A 20,865-nucleotide genomic window follows, 5' to 3' on the forward strand; every position below is an offset into this window, starting at 1 on the left:
GAGCAGCTATGGAGGTTACATGGTGTTCAGAGTGAGCGTTTTGCTGTGTTACGCCTGCATAAATCTCGTCTTCTATTAAATTAATATGAGGGAATTGCGAAATAAATGGCATTGTTCTTGTAAGCAATAGAAATCTCTTTCGGAAGAGACGTGTGCAGTCACAGCAAAGACCGTTGCCGGAAACCCTTGGATCCCTGCTAATACATTTAAAGAGCTATCGGATGAACAGAAATTGTTTAACCATTTGCAAATAATTGAAATTAACGAATGACCCAGTTATTTCAGGATCCCTGACAATGGGTTGCATTGTTCAGGAATGCAGTAATGAATAGTTAATACGCTCTGCCTTGTAAAAATGCTATTTCGGAGTTCAGTGTGATCTGCAGGGTGCAGACCTTCACGGGAAGCTTATATCAGTACGGGCACGTAAAATAAACAGAGAATGTTTCACTAACGGCCGGAGCCGTGGTTCGCGTTAGCAGAGCTGTTGCCTTAATACCGCCTGGGCAGCGAGTTCATATATCTGCTCTGTGTGTAGAATTGGAGTGTTCTCCTGTAGAGTGTCCATTCAGCTTTGATCCAGGTACTACTGGTGCCGTTCCAGGATGTGGAGCATATGAAGAGGTGACCCCAAGCCTCTCTTATTCTGCAAGTGCCTCGTGATGGTGCGATCTTTCGCCCGGTGCGCACTGTTTACCCCGTGACCCGCGCTTTCTAGGACAGGCCCCCGGAATCAACGTGTCAGCGGCTCGAAAATCGGTTTTCTTGAAGATGGATGGATGCTTAAATGAGGTGATCAAGGAACAAGCGCGGCTCTGAAAGACCTGGCGTTAAACTGAACAAGTCCAATCATGGGCTGTTCTGCTTATCCATGTCAGACCTCGACGGCTCGTACCGTGTGATTTTTAGTCGAGCGGCCCGCGTTGACTGGGGTGGGGCGGGGGGGTTCGGAACCTATGGCGGACTGGATTAACCGAAAGCTGTCAATCACTGCCAAGTTTCACCCAACAAGAAGCAAGAGAAATTAATGAGGAGCAGATTAGGTCACCCAGTGATAGACAGCCCATAATAATCCGAGGTTTCCCCCACTGCTGACATATCAGCCAGGGGTGTCAGTTGAGATCTACCCGCTATCGGCATGGCAAGCACCATTCATTAACATCTATGTGAAGCTAACAACAACAAGATGGGGTGGGGGTGGGGAGGGGGCGGTTATATCAAATGTGCTAAATGCAGCATTGCTGAAGACACAAACCTCAGCTACGTCACCCCCCCCCTACATCGCCACCTAGTGGGCGGGGAAACCCGGAAGGGTGGCTTCATCCCCAGGACAGGGGAGCCGGTGACCCGCCGTGGCTCATATCAGCACCGGACCCCCATAGTCCCACCAGTGCGTCAAGAGGCCACACCTCTCGCATGTCCGGAATGTTCTGGGGAGCCACGGCTGTCAGGCAGGTGCGAGATTCGGTTCGCCCGTGACGCTTAAGTGCTGACTCGGTCCCAGCGGCTCACTGGACGGGCTCGAGAACGTTGGGCTATTTAAGGAAGCGATTTAATATGCGAGACACGGCGCAGGACAGGAATGGAGCTTCTCCGCTAGGCGTCCGGCCTGCATGCTAAAACGGGGCATGCCTTTAGGTCACATCCTGATATTCCCGGTACAGTCATAATGAACAGCAGTTAATTTCCCCAGCACTGCAGCATTTAAGTTACCAAGTGTTTTAAAAAGGTCACACATGAAAGTAGTATACGTCTGTCATAAAACTCTGAGTCAGCAGTTTCGAAGATTCCGGGCATCTCTTTCGAAAGCGTGGACTGCGGCCGTCGTCAGCCATATACATCGGCGATAAATTAATTCGGCTTTTGCTCCATCTTTAGCAAGTCGCGGGGTTTCTCGAGCTCTTCTTTTAAACGGCGGCTCAGAAACGTATTTGTTGCTCCTCGTGTACTTTGAGAGCGATCTCTGGGGAGGGCGGATGCTCGTTCTTCATTCAGAAAGCATATCCCGCACTTGGCTGAAGACCGCATTGCTAGTCAGGCTCCACATGCACTGCTCAAAGCGCGTATTCTGCATCCCAGTGCACGATCCAAACCTTCAAACGTTCAAAAAAAAAAAAATCCCTATCCTATTTCTTTGGATTCCTTAGCCTGTGAGATATTGAATACATTTCAGTATAATCTGTTTTCTGTGACAAAGACAATAATGTAGGATTGTAAAATATTTTTCTGATTCCAGATGACGTACACTGGGGTATAGACTGACCCGCAGGACACTTAGAATGGGATGGTAATATTTTTTGATGCTAAGAGATTACATACCAACAGGGGGCACTATTTCCTCTCAAGTAGCAAACCAAGTACTGGCGCTCGGCGTGCCTGACAAATGAAAAATAAAACTAAAATATTTAATTGGTTCTGATCTGTGCTGAAAATAATGATTAATGTAATGTGTGCCGATTGATCATTCCGGAAAACACACTGCAGGCCAGTTGGCCGCGCGCGTGCGGGGTTTGCGTGTCGTGCCCGTGTGTCGGCGTAGGTCTGCTCCAGGACCTTGGCCCCCCCTCCCACCCAGCCGCTGATCACCGTTACGGCAGATATCCGCCTGACCGGCTGAGCATGAGAGTGGCCTGTCACCTACTGGCCCGCGATCCCGAGCAGGTGTCGCCCCTCCCCCCCCGCCCCGGTGCCCCCCGGGGAGTCCCTCCGGATCGCCGCAGCCTTAATTCGATAAGCGGTTATTGGAGACAGATGGGCGGCCGCAGCGCCGACATCCCGCTCCATAAGCGACTCGTATCTGCTCCCCGCTGTTAGCCGGTGCGGGGGCCAAACCCCATTAATGATTAAAACATGCGTGCTGAAGCTCGCCGGGGCCCATGGCTCGTAAATGCCCCCCCCCCTGACACGGGCTGCCCCTCCTCGCGGGCACGTTAAATGGTGCAGGTCGCGTAGTGAGCCCCCCCCAACGGTGAACTGACACCTCATAGTCGAACGGAATGCCTTGCCGGAGACCCCTCGACACGGAGGAGAGCTGAGAATAGTACCCCCCCCCCCCCATCAGAAGCCGGCATCGCAAGGAAGCGCGTCGCGTTCCAGGGACAAATGGATATGTTAATTATGCATCTGTGTTTAATTATGTATTCACACTCTTCCTGGAATGGGGAGCGATGGTCCTTTTCTGCCAGGCCTGAAACTCCCTCTCCTACTGCGGGTGGGCTGGTGCAAAGATGATCTTCTGGGCCCCCCTTCCCCCACGTGCCTCTAATTGGTGTGGGGGGGGGGGGGCTTTCTAGTTGGGTGTAGCTGTGGCGCCATTCCGGACGAAGGGAAACTGCCGGAAGACCCGACTCCTGAAATCTCATGTCGAGGGTTTCGGTCTATTGCTCCTATTGTGCTCTGAACCAGCCGGCATAACGTCTCATTTATCAGCCTGTGCAGGAGTTTTAAAGATGCACTAATTCAGTTTGCGCTCGTACCCTCCTTGCAAGCGCAGCAATGGATCCACCTGTTGTGAGCTGATCCGGCTCCAGGTCCAGGCGCAGGAGCTGCTGTTGAAGATGAAGGACTTGCCCTAATTGGCTACTGTAACCCTTACGGTGCCCTCAGGGTTTCGAATTACACAGTGGCTTTGGGAGGAGCCCTGTTCTCCTGGCGTGCACCACGACTTCCCGAGTCACACGCACGCGCACACACACCAGTGGGCACAATGACGGCATGAAAATCACGCGAGACGTTTAATAGCCTAATCAGAGCAAACAAAACACACAAATGAAAAAGCGGAAGGACACAGGCGTCATCTTTCTGCTCTCCACACTCCCCCTAAGCATTTCAGGGGAGCCCAGCTCCCCCCTTAGCTCCCCCGTAACTCGAAACATGGGCGCCCTCCCCCTCAGCCCTGACTCACTGTGCGCCCCATCCTCCAAACCATGACACGTCGTCCAGAAGAACAGATTCGATGCCTACTCAGGAGCCTCCTTAAAGGACGATGACGACCGCGCCGCCCGGCACCTTCCGCCAAGCAGATTCATCTCGGGAGGGTTGACGGGTTTTGAAAGGACAAGTGGCGCCTTCATGCTAATTTACAGCCCTCTTATGATACGTGCAACCCTGACAAGTTAAAAACACGTGTGCGCGCGTGTGAGCGCACGAACTGCCGGGCGGCTGAGTCACCGCCGAAATATCCAAACGCGTACAAGGCACACTGCTGGAAAAGCGCGTCCGTGTAACATTCATACTTCCCCATCAATTGTCATAATTACACCATTTTCCACTGGAGGGTCATAATGGAGGCTTGGCACTCCAGCGCTAAGGCTTATTTAAGCGCATTGTTAAGCATCGCGTATTACCCAACAGTTAATTACGCCCACTTTCAACCTGCAGGACAGGCGTTGCTGGGCGTTTGATCACTGAGCTAGGTGTCTTCCTGCATCACGAGCTACAAGATGCCGCGCAAAGAGGCGGAGAGTCTGGCAGGAAGGCCCCGTGATATGAAGAGCCTTATAATCACCAGGGAAGAGGCTTATTCAGTCACTCAGCTCTAAGCAGCCCGTAAACTAACCAACCTCATATCTCGCATTGTAACACGCAACCGCGAGCCGTTGTTTTATTCATAAAACGATTGAAAATGGCACCAGCAAATCAAGAAAAAGGGAAAACATTCTTTAAAATAGTGCTCCAGGAATTGTGGTATCACATACACCATATGCAGTGAATCAGGGAGACATCTATCTTTCATGAGGTGCTTTAACAAAATAACAAATATACATTGTACCTAAGGGTTCTGACTCAAGTTATTATTGACAGAATCCAGCTAAAACAACAGGAGATGACAGGGTCAGCCTGGGACGGCCACACTTAACAGAAACGCTCACACTGCGTTATATGATATTTTAACAAATATTTCCAAAAGGTATTTCACAAAATCAAAGAGGACACTATTTATTTAACAAGAGAAAGGATTAATAATATTAGAAACCAACCCAAGACTTCAGCGTTTCCCAGCTGGCCGTGCTTATCCCTAATCAGTCCGAACAGGGCCAGCTGGATTTCATTAACTGGGGGCGCTGTGGGCGTTGGGCGGCTGATCAGTCGCCATGGCAACGAGAGATCTCCAAAACCCGGCACGTTCAGAAACTCCCCCTTACCTGGGAATCTCTGACGTAAGCACAGCAGCGCTGAGACATGCGTACAGCTCATTGCTGACAGAGACAATAAACTTAGGACAATTGTTTCTTCCATTTCCTTTTTAGTATCATTTAAAAATTAATGTTTCTTTTATATAATCTACACAATGCTCACATAGTCAGTTTGACCCACAGGAATTAGAGGCGCTCTTTTGAAGTTGAAAAAGACTCAAAATAAAGAGATTACAGTTTCCTGTTGCATAATTTATTCCCAGACAATGTGAAATTATTTTTGAAAAGTGCCGCAATAAAAACAGACGCGGAACAATAATAATCGATGTTCCCGGAAATGCAGTTTTACAGTAGAACAGCAGCATCCTCCCGGAACAGCGGACGAGGGGAATCAGAACGTGCTGGAAAAAAAACGCAGGAAACTCCACCCTAATCTTCCGCTCTAAACGAAGTGGCGTCGAGGCTGCGATGAAGCCTTTGGTATGGGGATAGGACCGGAGAAAAATGACATTTAATGATGAGGTTAAGGGGGGGGGACACAGACTTTCACAGCAGGAAACGCAGGATGATCAAACGTCGGCCTTATGATCGCCCCGGTGGGGGTTTGCCTCCATCCTCACCGCTGTGCGATAAGAGAGTAGATATAAATGGGAGGTCAGAATACCCTGAAACTGCACTAATTGGCCCAGGATATGCTTAGATCACCGGCTAGGTCAGACATATTTATTCCCCCTATCCCTACCTCCCCTTCAAAATGATCTCACAGAATGTGGCATTTTACATCCATTTATAGACCTGTTCTCCGCGCCCGTGAGCCAGCCTGCCTGGGATGGTGAGAAACGCTTCCCATTTCCTGCAGCGCCATATGATAATGAGCCCCGCTGTAATTCCAAGAAAAAAATCAAGCAAACGAACGCGGTACACTGAATAAACACAACCCCGAATCCTCGATACGGTATCAATATTTAACTGTACAGATGCTTCCCCCTGCCCCTAGCTGCAAAGTTACGTAACTGCAAATCGGCATTCCATCAAACATCTGAGATATGATTATTTTAAAGGATGCACTAATTACAGGTCGTCGTTTATTGGCTTTATATAATTAAAGTGATACCGGTTCCTGTCTCCCACGGCAAGCCATTCGTTTTCGTTCTCCCTCGTTTCTGTCCTGGATTCAGGTTCCGGTAATGGGGTACGCTGAGGAAGAGTCCCCTTTATCTGTGGAAGCGTGGAACAGGCCATTGACCTTGCTCTATACGTGCCATATCGCTGAATCAGCGTAACCTGAGTCAACAGTTTGACTTTTTTAAAAATAAAAACTGCAGCAATCTAGGCTGCTGGGACTTTACTTCAGGTAGAAAAAGCACCACTTTCCCACAGCGGTTTCTACCTTCTTATTTTAACTGTTCAGCAGGTGATGGTGAGCAAAGCAGGTTCTACTGTGACTTTACACTGTTGTAAAAATATAGTCAATAGTCTCTATGCCGCATACAGGTGGCTGGCGTCCTTCATTAGCATAGCAGTGATGGGGTCTGGGAAGGCAAAGGAATCTCTCTCTTAGAGGATAGAAGAGAGATGCTTTATTGGTCCCCATGGGGAAATTCTCTTTTCATCTACGCCATCTTGCCCTCCATGAGACACACAGACATATACACAGGTGAGAGCAAGCTTGGGGGGTCCCAACACAGGGTCAGCCAGCATGCACCCCCCCTAGATCTGTGGGTTAAGGGCCTCGCCCAGGGGCCCACGGACATGTGGCTAGTCTGCTGAGGCTCAATTCGGCGGAGGCTTAACTACCAAATATAGCCTTACGGCCTCGTCCCACTATGAAGGATTCTTGGTCCCACTGCTCCGGCAATTCAGGATGGTCCTTGGGTCACAGGGTAGAACAACACCTGCTCGGACACCGGCCACAGAAAGCGGCGAAAGGCCTGCTAATTGGAACACGCTGAGGGCCTTCTGCAAATCACGCTTTTGGAGACCCGCCTTGTCCAAATGTTTAATTTAGTCCTGGATTACAGCTAATCAGAGTCTGTCCCTAACTTTAATCCTCTGCTTTCTTTCCCCCTTACATCACTCTGACTATTGTTCACTGGGGACCTCATTAGAGTCGTCCACCTTAGATCTAGCCTCTGCCCGCGTCCGCCCACACGAAAGGTCCATCCGATTCTGAGCGTCACCACAGGGGCACACAACCATGACTGCTTCATCAGCGCCGTCGGCCGGACTCATCCCGATACGTTTGGCCCATTCTGGCCGCTTTCCCGGCATCCTGGGCGTTCCTGCCTTGGACCTGATCCCATTCCCGGGCCCGATGTTAATTCCGATAGGCCGCCGATGGTCACATGTCATTCACCAGCTACGCAGCCCCTGTACGCCTAATCGCGAACATGAGGTTAAATAAAATTAATACGTCCGTGGAATGGGTGGAAAATGAAACCACATGACCCGTAGTGAAAAGAACAAAGGGGGGGGTGGGGCATTTTTACACAGCACTGACATCCCATAATTTATCAGCTGCTTGACGGGGCCATATATAGCACTCTTCATATTATAACCTTTTTTCAATAAAAACCCATGGTGACAGTTTTTCATTTACAGATGAAAGTAAACAGAAACACGGCTGTTGACATTGCTGGTGTATAGAGAGTAAATATGCTCTTTGGTGTGTAAACAGGATTGTTATAAAATTAATATTTCCCAGTGGTTGAAAAATCTATATATACACACATACACTGTATACACTCACAGCCGTCTGAGCTAAGTCTGTTCTGCCTTGTTTACTTATTAAAAATCCTGAGAACTTAAACCTCATAGAAACAATTTTATTCTGGTCTCTCCACTTTTGTTGAGGCTGCTCCACACTTGTTTTTTTTTGGGGGGGGTAAAAAATAGACGCTGTTTGTATCCCCTAACACCAATACCCAGTTAATGCATTTTATCGACTTCCTGCCACCCTGTTATCGTCGGCGGCCCCTGGTGGCAGATTCATGCTCTCCGACTCCGAAAACGACAGGAATTTTAACAGTGTACACACAGCGAGTAACCTAGACAGAAACAGCTTATGAACCCTTATAATCATTACATACTCTGTCAGCACACTGAGAGGATAGTTTACTGTGTGTAACGCCCTTGACACGGCGAACGGCGTGTGTAACAAGATGCGGTGCCGTCTCATCGAGGTCCGGCGCTTACGCAGCGTATCCCAGCAGCCGCGTGCCGTCATCCGAGCGTCGGACCGTCAATTTGCACAAAGCCCTCATCTAGCTCGCAGCGTCGGGCCTAAATCTGCCCTCAGCTCTCCACCTTTAATCTCCCATTGATTGGTCTCCCTCTTATCTTGCAATCAGTCCACTGCCTGTGTGTGGTACCACTGAGATGATGCACTGGGCAATCACTCAGCATCCTGTTGATACATATTTAAAGGCCCTAATCTGCCACAATCACAGCACGGAAGTGGCTAAATTTAGAAGCTAGCCTGTTGCACCAGTAAAATTTCTCGGGCCTTTCTGCACGTAAAGCAAACAAGTGTCAAACTATCGCTGTCCGTCGGTTGTCATCTGGCCGATTCCACTTGGTTAAGTGGTCTGACGGGAGGTTATACCCCAAAGCCCACAAGCTCCAGCTCTTAGCCTACTCAACCAGCCGTCAGATTTTTCCAGAAAACATGCCTCAGGGTGAAATTTATCCATAAGGCGGCCACTGAAGTTGGACTGTGAGTTTGTTGACTTTTGACAGTCTACCGACATCACATACACCCGCTCCAGAGTGTAGCCCTACCTTTGTGCTTCCCGGCACGTGTTTCCAGACTCACCATGACCCAGCAGGAAGATGAACGTTTGGATGTTATGGACGGCCAACTATTTCCTTAGTACTGGGTGCTTCAGAAGAGCCACAGCTGGAACCTTTCCGCAAACCGAAACACGACAAGATTCATTTAGCTGAAGAGCGCTTATAATTACGCTGCTGGGCCATGACGTTGTTATTCTTAACGAAGACGGTTAAAGAAGAAGCAGTCATCAAATGTAAATGTGAAGTTCCATATATTAGGCCAGGGATTTTGCTCTTTGATCATTCCCTCTGATTGTGAATTCTATCGCTCTCTGAACCGGCCTGCCAGGTAGTTAATGAACGATTTTCCCTTGACCCGCTGGCATCCTGAAGGAGGGAGAGTGTCTTAGAGACGCTACGCTCCAGCGCCCATGATAATGCAACATATTTCACTTGCGGCGTCATTATTCTCTGTTTTTTTTTTCCACTGCTCCCTCTGTTTTTGTGAGGACCTGCGTGGACACCTGCCCGGACAGGCAGGTCGAGGGGGGGCAGCCGCGATCGAAGGCTTCACCTTGGCTGCACCTCCTCCCATTTTGGTCGTGTCTTAAGTTATTTAAATGAGATAACTTCCAAGGTGGCTGGGGCATACTCACTGCCATCTCTGTGGGGGTGAACATGCGGGAAGACCTAGACTGCCCTGACCCAGGGATGTGTGTGTGCTCTGGCAGGACGTCTTAGTCTCCCCCCCGTCACAAACTGGCAGGCAGGAGCCAGCGAGGTCGGACGGTGGTGACCGGAAACGCGGATTGGGTTCTTGACCCTGCCTGGCGTTCATCTCAGGCTGCGGGTCATTTCCAAACGATCCCTCGTGGACCTCCGTCAGGGCAGAGGGTCTCCAATAAGGTCACCGTGCAGTGAGGAGGGCCTCCAGTAGAATAACCTTGGCTTTATTCCCATGCTGCACGTCAACTGACCTCAGATCAGGACACGGGACCTTTACATCGACATGAGGAGCAGAGACACGCCCCTCTTCAGTACAAACGGATCAGCCAATTATACCATTATACCTCTAGAATGGCCCATCCCCCGATCCCCCTCCCCCCCCCTTTAACTCACAAGGTAACGGTAACCTTGGCAACGATGCCAGGGTCACTTACACTGATACAGGTCACAGTATCACATCGGCAGGACAGTCAGGTCCCAGTAGTGGTTCCCAGGAGCAGCCAGAGTGGTATAAAAATGCACCCATTATTAATAAATACAAAGGGACTCACCAAACAGCCAGCTACTACAGGGATTTGACTGGGGGTTTTGTCTCCACCTAATGCAATTCGAATAGTGAGCGGAGATGCTCAAACGAGCACGTGGGGTGACTTTGGAGACGCTGAAGAATGGCGGCCATTATTTCAAGGTGACATTACCATTGTTGGCACCCGCTATTATTTTTCACTGTCTCTCCGGACTGTCACCTCCCTCGTTGTGCCCTCGGTGTCATTCGTCTCGGGACAGAGCTCTGAGGCGGCGAGCGGCGTTCCTGAGAGCGCGGCGGCCAGGCGGCGGCTCGGGTGCGGAGCTAATTAAAAGACTATAAATAGGCGGAGTGATGGATGCCGTGTCGGCATCGCGGTGCGGGGGGGGAGGGGTTGGGGGCTGATCGATCCTGACCGCCGGACGCATGACACTGCATGTTCTTTTAATGAACCAACAGTTTTATCTGTTAATTACGGCACGCCGGCGGCTTGTCCGCACATCGGTAATCCGTACGGATAATCTACACAAGTGCATCAGCTCAGTACTGACAATACTTCCACGTTCGCAGGTCAACCCCAATCTGTTACACTTTAAATTATGCTGTGGGGTGGGTCATCTGCTGATGTGATTAAAAATAAACTGAACGCATAACAAACATTCCGCTCCATCTATTAAAAAATATCGCTTTTCCCTTGTAAAACAAGGCATTCGCTTACACAGCGACCCAAACATAAAGTGCAAAAGCATCTATTATTTCATTCATTCATCTAAATTGCATACATACATTCATTCATCCCATAACATAAAAAAAACCTTATAATCAGTCAGTCGTACCAAAACATGAGGTTTGGAATTTATGAATTATTTTAATATTGCATTTGTTTTTGATGTGAGTTAAATGTCATTTCCAATTTACTTTGAAATAAGGGGCTTTTTTTGTGGGTCTCCCCAGTGATGGATGAGAGCCCCTTTCAGAAGGAAGGTGCTAATCTCACCACGGCGATCAGGGAAAATGCAAGTTCCATCGTCGCCATGGCGCCAATTCCCCCGCATCCCTGGTGACTTGGATCAAATTCCTAGACGGCTCGCTGTATAGTCTGCTTTGAATATCAGGCAAATTGCACTTCATATTTAAAAATCATTGTTCTCTTGAGGGTTAAACCCACATTGTGAGTACGACAGGCCTGAATATCTGTGAAGTACCACCTTACCGAGGTAAGAAGAACAATAAAATACTATATTCATAACACAACTGATACAAAATTTATTGTAACGATTATTTATAAGGCCTTACTTCTGAGAAGGCAGAACTACAACCTTCTGTAGCTGTTCTGAGTCACCTGCTGTTAGCAGACGTCCTTTTAGCATTCTACACATCGGATGGTATCAGTCTGCAACCATCATCCCAGGAGAGCCGGAAATTCTCCACAAAATCCGACACAGAGTGATCTGCTCACTCCCACACAGCTCCTGTTCCGTCTCCCACGTAAAAGTGAAATCGATCCTGAAATCTGGAAATTAAATAAAAGATTTAAATGATCCCTACGCCTTAAACAGCCTTCACGTCAGGTTTAGTCAGACCGTGGCCCTTTACCGACCCGGAATTTGCATTCAGGGGCAGCGCAGGCTTTTCTCCGCGTGTTATTTTTAATGAGCTGTGGGAAATGTGCAAAAAAAACAAAAAAAAAAAATTGTACAAGCTGCGAGCGGCCGGCATCAGAATGCCGGAGACTCCTACAAGAGGTCACGGTATCGAGCCGTCCGGGCTCACCGCAGGAGCAGGAATGGAAAACAAATCCGGCCTCATTCCGCCCGAATCCTAATGCCAGAAGAATCGCAGGAACGATCGCTCCTGTGTCCACCCGCTGCATCTCCGTTCGATATTCCTGATAATCTGGGGATCAAACACCTTAATCAGATTAGTACATCGTGCAGTGAGGAGCATAATTATTCTATAATCACAGCTTTCAGATTTATTATGGTTTAATGCATCATTATTCTATTCCCATGTCCAGTAACCGGCAGTTTACGTTGACGATCGTCACCTGAGCCATCGAACCAAGCGCGGTCCTCACGTGAGGCGTGATCACAGGTGAGGCTTCCGTAGCTACATTCTCTACTGGGGTGGGCTTGGTGTCACCCCTCCCCCTCCCAGTTTCTCCTCCCTAACAGCCTGTTGGTTTATTTTTAATCGTAGCAGCTGCATATAGTCATCCAGGCTATTGCTTATGCCGTCAAAGAAGCAGGACTGAAGGGGGTTTGACCGCGACGCGACGGAAACTGAGCCCCGGAGCCCGGCAACAGAGGTGACCCAGGAAGCTGTCACTCCCTCCTTAAAGCTCCGCGTGAGTTAGCCTCACGAAGGAAACTTGCGAATAAATAACTACACTGTCCGAAAGGTAAGCTCCGATAGCCAGAATACACCAAAATGAGTTTATGCTGCTCCACATCAACTGAACCAAAGCTAAAATGGATTAAACTCCATAACTCTAGTTTAGCTACATGCCATACTACGCATGTCGCTACATAAACCACGTTCCATTTTTATTCCTTTTCATGCATTTATGTGAATGACACCTTTTCCCGAAATGTTAATGGCGGGTTTTCAGAGTGCAAATTGTATATCTTTTCCACAGAGGAATAAGGTGCAGAACAATATCCCCTTAGCTAGCTTGACAAAGCTACGGGGCCAATCGCCTGGAAGATAACAGAGATGAAGATTTACACATAATTTCTTCAGGTTTCTAGAATATTCCATCCCATTACATGTGGAATTTAGGCCCGTTGAGTACAAAAGACACACAACAGCTTCCCTGTTGTGTCTCGTCGTTGTTGTTGTTGTTGTAATTAGCCCTGCAGACTCTTTGTGTATGACTCTCCCTCTGGTCCTGTGTGGCTTATCCACTCGTCAGCCTGTTGCTAGAAGCCCCCTCTCGGTGAGGCCTGGCCATCAGCATTTCGGTAAAAGACGACGAAATGCCTGTATTATTTTGCGCTACTCTTGGTGGTGTTATTATTATTTTTTTTTTACAAGCAGAAAATATCTATGGGAGACACCTTGCTATCTGTGTCAAATACTCTAGCGTGAAATATATATACGGCAAGAGCCTTTATCTAGAAACAATGACTATTTATGAGGAAACATGACCTCAGAAGGAGATCTGAAGAGACAAGAGCGTTTCATTTTGAAAGCGGCTGGCCTCGACCTCTCTGCACACCGGTTCCGTCCTTTTTTCTGAAGCACGGCCACACTGACTGAAACATCTCCGCACTGTCACTTTCGAGAGCTTTTCACTTTTTTTTCCAACCCAGTTTGTTCCTTGAGACCTCCCCAGAGCCGCCCAGTTCTGCCTCTCACATCTGGGTTTCCTGCACCGCGACTCAGCTTACGGCCCCCCCACCCTACCCTACTGAGGACACCAAGGACACCAAGGACACCTTCTTCCCCACCGCACCCCCCCCCCCCCTCACCATTTTCCATCTGTCCTACACGAACAGTAACCTTTTTCGTTAAAAAAGCTGCGAGAAATTCACCAGTTATTAAATATTATCAGAGCTACATTCCTGCTGTCTAATATTTACTTATGGTTATAACTACTTGACTGGAAGGATAGATAAAGCAGATGACCCCCTAAAGGCCATATTACTAATAAACGATTATGCTTCACTATTCAATCACCTGTAGATTTATGCGTATTAATTCGGCTGATTGTTTTCATGCAAAGTTAGAGGGCATACAGGATCAGTGCTGTAAGCTGGGAGTCTGGGACATGAGATCCCTTCACCTCTGCCTGATTACCAGTTACACTGGGCTCCACATTGCTGCCTTCCCAAAAACCTGACAACAGCTTTTTCCATCCCGTGTTTCCTCTGTGCTGACGCCGAACCGACTGTGTTTATCATCTTTCCCCGCTGTTTCGGTGCCCAGCATCCAATCCTGTATCCAAATAAAATCTCCGTTCCTGCTTCCCACCCCCACGCCGCCTGGTACAGCTTGCCATCCCGCCTGGTGGAAAACCTTCTGAACATGAAGACGGGCCATTAATGCGGATTCGAAAACGCGCCGTCCAGGGACCGGCGAGCTCACGGACGCTGCTGCAGGGGACGGCGCTAAAGCCCGCCAGCAAGCGGGAACACACCCGAGGGTGCTCTTGAACTTACACGCCGCTTTCGGAGTTCCGGAATTGTCTGCCGGACCCCTTATTGGCTGTTTAGATGTAGCAGCGAGTGGTTCAGATCTTCTCATCCCGCGTCCTGCCGTGTCTCTGCCGTCGATCTGAGCTCTGATTGCATTCTGCTACAAGGGTCGCACCGCAGAGCTGATGTTCAGCAACGGGAAGGAGCTCGATACCGCACCTGAATCAACCCTCCGCAGAAGGGCCTAGGCTATCCATCTGCTAGGAGAAACATTCGATTAGAAAGTTTTTTTTTTCGTTTTCTGTGAAGCTTTTCAAGGAGAAAGCACTGTAAACGGTGATGGAGAGCAGGACATAACGAAAGGCTCAAATAAGTCTGTCCTACGGATAGCGGCGAGGGGAGGGTCCCCCCCCCCGAGGTTTACGGCCCCCTTCAGCAAAATGCCCACAACTTGGCCACCGTCGGCTGTAATTACGACTCCGTGGTGAACCTTGACTAAGATTTACCGCGGCCGTTTCACTCTCGCTGCTCTCTTGGCCTGGGAATCCATAGAGATTTTTCACCACGAGAGCAGGAAAACAGTGCCAAAAATGAGACGCTGGCTGTTTAGAAACGCTATGGGTCGAAATAGCGAAGGGCTACTGACATTGTTACTTTTAATATGTACATCGGCTGGCAAAGACCACTTCCCTGGAGATGACCCCCGAACTGCAGGTGCACAACACTGAAACACAGAATACTTATATTGTACAGTCTTTATTTTTGTCTTATCAAGGCTTAGCCAAGTCACTTATCATCAAATGCACGATATCATTCATACTGAGGGGCCAACCTCATCATTAGCCAATGATATGTTTTGAATCGGTGAGTGACAGGGGACAAGGCATGCCGGGGGCCAATCAGATTTCAGCTTGGGCCAGTTCCCCTGTGGCCCTGCCCCTGTATAAGCCCTTGACATATCATGAAGTAGAAAAACCCTGAGAAACAGAGCTGGAAAAAAAGCCTTCAAGCCCCAAGGCTCTCTTCCGCAATTACAAAATATTTAGCAAACTTTTGAAAAATATACCGCCGACCTTAAGGTTCTCAGTTTAATTAGGCATTATTTTTTTTACTGGTGGAACTTCAACACATTGAATCAAAAGAGCCATTTGAAAGTATCGGTCTGACCTTCAAGTCAGCACAATGTTTAATTCAGTCTTCTCCCCAATTTAACTTTTTTTTTTTTTCTTTCAATGAGTCCTCATAAAAAAACTATATCTATCATCTCTTACTGTGCGAATTCTCTGCTTAATGACTATGTGGAGATGAAGGACAAAATAACACATATGGAACTCTCTGTTTGAGGTACGACTGGTGATACATCATCCTCTGACGGGCCAAAAGAGAGAAAATATATAATTCACAAAGCGCAGACATCATTATGCTCGGAAGCAGCGTCGTATGATGGCCGCCACGCGAGTGGAAATAGGGGTGTTTACAAGCAAAACAGAGAGAGGTTAGGAGGAACCTCAAGACAGAACCATAGGCAGCCTGCTTTAGGATCTGCAGAGTCCTGGGGGGCAGGAAGGGTCATCTTGCTACTGAAAACATGCAGCAACCATCTTGGTAATGAATTTGTGCAATAACCTTGATATTACTATTGAATACATGCAGTAACCTTGATATCGCTATTGAATACATGCAGTAACCTTGATATCGCTATTGAATACATGCATTAATCTAAATGGTCAGAAGGCTTTGCTGAATCTTCTCACATAAGCACAATGCAGCTATGAACACTGTGCTTAGTTCTGCACATTCAGCTGCCATATTATTGTTTTTAAAAGTGCTGCACGTAAATATTAATGTCTTTATAACGGCACAACATCATAAATGAACACGCTGTTGCCGTCTCTCTCTCTCTAGCTCTCTCAGCCCCTCCTCTCTTTATCGGAATAACAAAGGGGGAAAAAAAAGAACTCTGTCACTGTTCTCAGGCTACTTTTAACCCGGACGTGATGCAGCTTATTTTAAAACTGGGACATTTTGCGATCTCGAAATTTAATTGCCCTAAATTGAATCTGCAAATTGTGTGATAATTAATGCAATCACCAGCTCAAGCTCAAAAAAAAAAAGGAAAAAAGGGAGAACAGATTCTGTGGACAGAAAGGGAGATCAGATATTGGGTATAAATGCACTATGCAGTTTGTGAAAAGGTCACTAGCGGAAAGTGTGAAAAACACGGATGCTGGTGTGTTGGTGCACATCACTGTGGCTCTGCAGAATGCATCTCCCCCTCCAGGAGATGTTTTGTTTTTTGGGGTGGGGTGGGGGGGGGGGGGGCGGTAAAGAATAATTAGTGGGGCTGAATCATACATCTCACTGTACAGAATCACATGAAATCACATAACAAATCATGCCTGTCACGTTAGGAATCATGTCTGTCATTGTGCACAATCACACCCATCAACACAAAGTCAAAGTGCCATAATTGACCCCCAGAATTGCTTGACCTTTACAGCTTAACAAGCATACTTGAAAACTTCGGTGAGAATGGCAAGACAGTTAAAGCAGCCATTAGCTGAACAAGTAGATCTCATTTGGTTGTTAAGTCCTAAATTCTCCCGGTGCATTAAATCCTACTTATGGGCATTATTAAAATTAAGAATAAATGTAGCAGTTCTGCTTTTGGCAAAGTATGAATTAAGAGGTATTATTATAACGCCACCCTGATTCGAGAGATTTAAGAGAGGACACAAAGAATACTGCCTTTCAGCAAGGTATTTAACCTAAATACCTTTCCTAAATATCCATCTGGGTAAACATGCAACCTATATTTAGATAAAACAAACAAATTTGCACTTGTGTAATAAGCAGACAGATAGGTGAACATCTGGAAAGAACCGGAAAAATGCAGATCTGATGTTGAGGGAACCTGTCGCACCTAGGAGGTGGTATGCTGGCTTAGGTGGGGAGTCTGTGTCCAAAGAGGGTCAGACTCCTCTTTGCGTGTCTGGGGAACTGGGGTGGGGGCCACAGGTGCACTGGCTCCAGCTGACAGCTGAATGGCTTCCAAAATACTCCCCCCCGTCACTCACAAATTCAAAATATGTCGTTAGCCAGCGATGATGTTGGCCCTTCTGTGTAAATTAAGGTCCCTCTTATGCACCCTACCTTAAGAAAATCCGAGGATAGCCCCAGGTGTCTTGGGGTAAGCAACTTTACCGTTGCTCTTCTTCTTGGCCATTTTCGAGGCATGACCGCCGCTGTCCCAACCCGATACTAACCGAAACATTTCGCCTCACATATCTCATCGCTCGTGTTTTCAGGCAGGCTGTTTTGCGCACAGGGCAAAATCCGCATGCTTCCTAAGTCAGGACGGAAATGGACCATATAAAAAGGAAAAAATACATCAAAGAATTTGCGGTTCAAGAGACTCCATCGCAGAGAAAGAAACTGATCTGAGGTCAGGCCGCGCCACATTCGAGCCAAGGCCCCCCCGAAGGACGACGCTTTGTGTCACCCGATGTGTTAATAAGCCGAATAAAAATAACAGGAACGCCGTCGCTGAAAGGATGGGTCAGGACAGGAGAGCGATCAGAATGCAGTCACCGGTATTATGAGCTCAGCATGAGAGACACTCAAAGGCTTGGGAAAAATCGCAAGATGGTGCCGAAACATCCGGAACATTCCTCGCCACGCACCCTCTGACACGCTGAAGTGCTAAAGTTTATAGTCAGATGCAGCAAAACTTAGTGAAGACTGATTAAAACTCACCCTGTTCACCAAACCTAACGCAGAAATCTCAAATACTGAGAATACACACATTTATATTTTATGACAGTGTGCCTATACTGAAACACTTTTTGATTTCATACAAGAAATTGATATTCAGTCTCCTATAACACTGAGAAATATTAACATTCAGCATGAAAAATTGTGCCATGGACTGACACAGTGAATCTGAAATTCCAATGTGTGTATGTTGAATGATTTGGATCCAGACAAATGACAATGAAGTAAAGGTGGGGGGTAAAATGGAAGGGGTTGTGAAAATTTTGCTGGGCTGCCATTTATGTACAGTGCAGATAGCAGCACGTCTCATTTGGCCATATTCCTCCAGACTGATCCCGCAGTCTTCATTCTGCAAAGTTATGGTTGCCATGGCAGCCTTAAAGTAAAACCCTTCACATACATTAAACTCGCTCCTACATGCGCCTCGCAAAACACAAAGATGGCATTCATCGTCCTGATGGCGTCTGTGCTCTCGGCGTGGCACGGCATTGCGGGTGAATTTTTAAAACGATGACACTTTAACGCGACATAAAAACATTTGCCGCAACGAGGAAGCCCCGTAGCACGACTTGGCTCTAAACGGCAACGATCAGTTCAAATGGCAGCAATGGTGCTTTGCCACAGGTGTGACAATGGGGGCTGTTACATTTACCAGACAAACCTTTCACCATTTCAAGGAGCCACATCACTTAAAGGTGATCTTGACCTCCAAGGGTCCAGGTCTCATGTGCTTACCTCAAAGACCCATAAGGAAGACTAAAGAATGAATGAATAAATTAAAGTAAATAAACCTTGACGGTATGTTAACAAGCCACCAAAACCTCACAACATGCAAGAAAAATCCAGAAAGAAAACACGTGAGAAACCATTAGCCATATCATGCTAATTAAGGCCTTAGCGCGTTAAACGTGTCTGTTGAAAGTCGAACTGTGAGCTTGCAGGATTTTGTGGCATTTCCGCTCAACATAAATTACCCGAAGAACTGATTGCTCGACAGCCAATTTCCTTACCTTTTACCCCCCCCCCCCCCCAGTATTCAAAATTTTCCCTTGCATATAGTTTAAATATGGGCAAGAAAAACTGTCACCATCATAAAGGAGCATTCAGCCATTTCTATTGTTCGTATGAATGTCCTTTAATAAACACTCACACAAGCTGCCGTTTCCCCCTTTGTTCTTTGACAGCAAACTCTTGATTTAAGCACCTTTTCTTGTCACATCAGGCATTCAGTGCCACAATCCTGCCACAATTTCCCTTGTAACATGGCTACGAATCCCTATACGTCAAGTTCAGCTGTGGTAATCACTTGTGTTCTTAACGTTCACCCTCCTACTGGGTGCAATAAAATCTGGGTGCATTCAACTGCAGAAAACGGCAGCCTAGTTAAGAAATCAAAAACCCAGAATGGATACTTTCCTCCAGGCTGTCCTGAAATGTCAAAAGGATGACTTATGTTTAAAAATCACTTTTAATGGTCATAATCTGTCTTTGTTGCAATACAGTCTTTTCATTGGAGCATGCCATTCTAGCAGTTCTCAATGCTGGGTGTCAAAGTCATATCATCCATGACTTTGGAAGGGTCCATTTATGGGATTTGGTGGGGGTGTTGAAGTAATGGCTACCATTGAAGCAGAGCAACATCCGCTGCCTGTCGATTAGCCTGTTGTTTGCGTGTGAGCCAGGAATTGGGGGCCGACGTATGTAATTCTGCATCAGTGGACGGGGCTACAGAATTTGCTCCTCTAAACTCAAAGCTAACATTTGGATTATCCCGTCCCTGCTGCCTGCGGGGGGGAGGAAAGTTCCCTCATTCCACCTGGAGCGGTTGGACGCCTTCCATTCGTTCGTGGCAAGCCCTCCAAACAGCTACGTGCCCAAATAAGGAAGTAGATGAAACAATTCAGCAACCACAGGATCACACTGTGAACTGATCTGCAACACGGCCTCATCATGAACATCAAACACGGGGCCGCCTTAGCCATATCCTCAATGTCAGTGTCTTACAAATAGAGGGATTTGATGGTAGCATCATTAAAATGCGTTTTTCCTTGACTTGCAGTGAAACGATGGGTTTTGTTTTCATCGCACGTCGATTCGTTTCTTCACGATAAACTGTACAGTGTTGTATAACAACAGCTTCGGGTCAAATAGGCCTCTACCCTTTGTTTTGAGGATTTTGGCCGAGAAGTTGAGGTTGGACTAAACGAGACAGAAAACAGCCCTAACTACAATGGACTTATAAGAGAATTAAGAAAAAAACAAAAACAAACAAAAAAAAGTTGTAGGCATACCTAAAGTTACAACTCTGCTATTTCTTTCAAAATGAAGATTAATTCGGCACAAATATGTTCCTCCTTAGGATCGTGCGCCATCAGCAGCAGCACAACAAATAGAGCTGCACTCATAAAAACAATGTTTTGCGGGAGACTCAAAGCACACCATCCCTCACTGTTGTACCATCTGTCTTGCGCAAATGCGAGGCATCGCCTTATGTAATCCTAAACCCGGCAGACTTACACCTGAGCGGACCGGAGCCGCCGATTTAGACGTTAGCGTTTTTACGGCTTATTGTGCGCTCCGTCAGATGAGCCGCTTAGCGCTTAGCGATCCGCTACTCGCTTTTATTTACATGTGAGCGTATTGCCCGGCTGTACGCGCTGATGAAACGTTAGTGCTATCGGCTGGTTGGAGGACAGGCTTAGGGCTTTGTCTAAGGCTTTGGGGAAGCTCAGCATTTCACTGCACATTTTCATTATCATTACTGCGCACAGATGTGTAGAGATGAGAAGGACAT

General features: G+C 47.4%; 1 long non-coding RNA gene across 1 annotated transcript; it reads left to right on the forward strand.

Annotated features, from left to right (window-relative positions):
• Positions 1 to 665: 665 nt before the first annotated feature.
• LOC111845884 (uncharacterized) lies at positions 666 to 12,622 on the forward strand. Its single transcript, XR_002838758.2, has 3 exons — positions 666 to 792; positions 12,176 to 12,252; positions 12,358 to 12,622. It is a non-coding gene; the product is annotated as an uncharacterized lncRNA (long non-coding RNA).
• Positions 12,623 to 20,865: the final 8,243 nt, after the last annotated feature.

The sequence above is a fragment of the Paramormyrops kingsleyae genome, chromosome 4, assembly GCF_048594095.1.
Source record: "Paramormyrops kingsleyae isolate MSU_618 chromosome 4, PKINGS_0.4, whole genome shotgun sequence".
NCBI classification, from domain to species: domain Eukaryota; kingdom Metazoa; phylum Chordata; class Actinopteri; order Osteoglossiformes; family Mormyridae; genus Paramormyrops; species Paramormyrops kingsleyae.